The sequence below is a fragment of the Sinocyclocheilus anshuiensis genome, unplaced genomic scaffold (assembly GCF_001515605.1).
Source record: "Sinocyclocheilus anshuiensis isolate Anshui unplaced genomic scaffold, SAMN03320099.WGS_v1.1 scaffold1330, whole genome shotgun sequence".
NCBI classification, from domain to species: domain Eukaryota; kingdom Metazoa; phylum Chordata; class Actinopteri; order Cypriniformes; family Cyprinidae; genus Sinocyclocheilus; species Sinocyclocheilus anshuiensis.
In genome coordinates, this window is record NW_015558603.1 from 3,029 (window position 1) to 3,780 (window position 752).

Sequence of the window (752 nt, forward strand, 5' to 3'; positions counted from 1 at the left end):
GTTGCTAAGGTGTTGCTATGCGGTTGCTAGGGTACCCAGAGCAGTTGCTAGGGTGTTGCTATAGCTTGCTAGGGTACCCGGGGCCGTTGCTAAGGTGTTGCAATGCGGTTGCTAGGGTACCCGGGGTGGTTGCTAAGGTGTTGCTATGCGGTTGCTAAGGTATTGAGGGTGGTTGCTAGGGTGTTGCTATGCGGTAGCTATGGTACCCTGGGTGGTTGCTAAGGTGTTGCTATGCGGTTGCTATGGTACCCGGGGTGGTTGCTAAGGTGTTGGTATGCGTTTCCTACTGTGCTGCCATGCGGTTAATAAGGTACTTGGGGTGGTTGCTAGTGTGTTTCTATGCGATTGCTTGGGTACCCAGAGCAGTTGCTAGGGTGTTGCTATGCGGTTGCTATTGTACTCAGAGCAGTTGCTAGGGTGTTGCTATGCGGTTGCTATGGAACCAAGAGCAGTTGCTATGCGGTTGCTAGGGTACCCGGGAAGGTTGCTAGGGTGTTGCAATGCAGTTGCTAGGGTACCCGGGGCGGTTGCTTAGGTGTTGTTATGCGGTTGCTACTGTGTTGCCATGCGGTTAATAAGGTACTTGGGGTGGTTGCTAGTGTGTTGCTATGCGATTGCTAGGGTACCCAGAGCAGTTGCTAGTGTATTGCTATGCGGTTGCTAGGGTGCCCAGAGCAGTTGCTTGAGTGTTCCTATGCGGTTGCTAGGGTACCCGGGATGGTTGCTAGGGTGTTGCAATGCGGTTGCTAGGG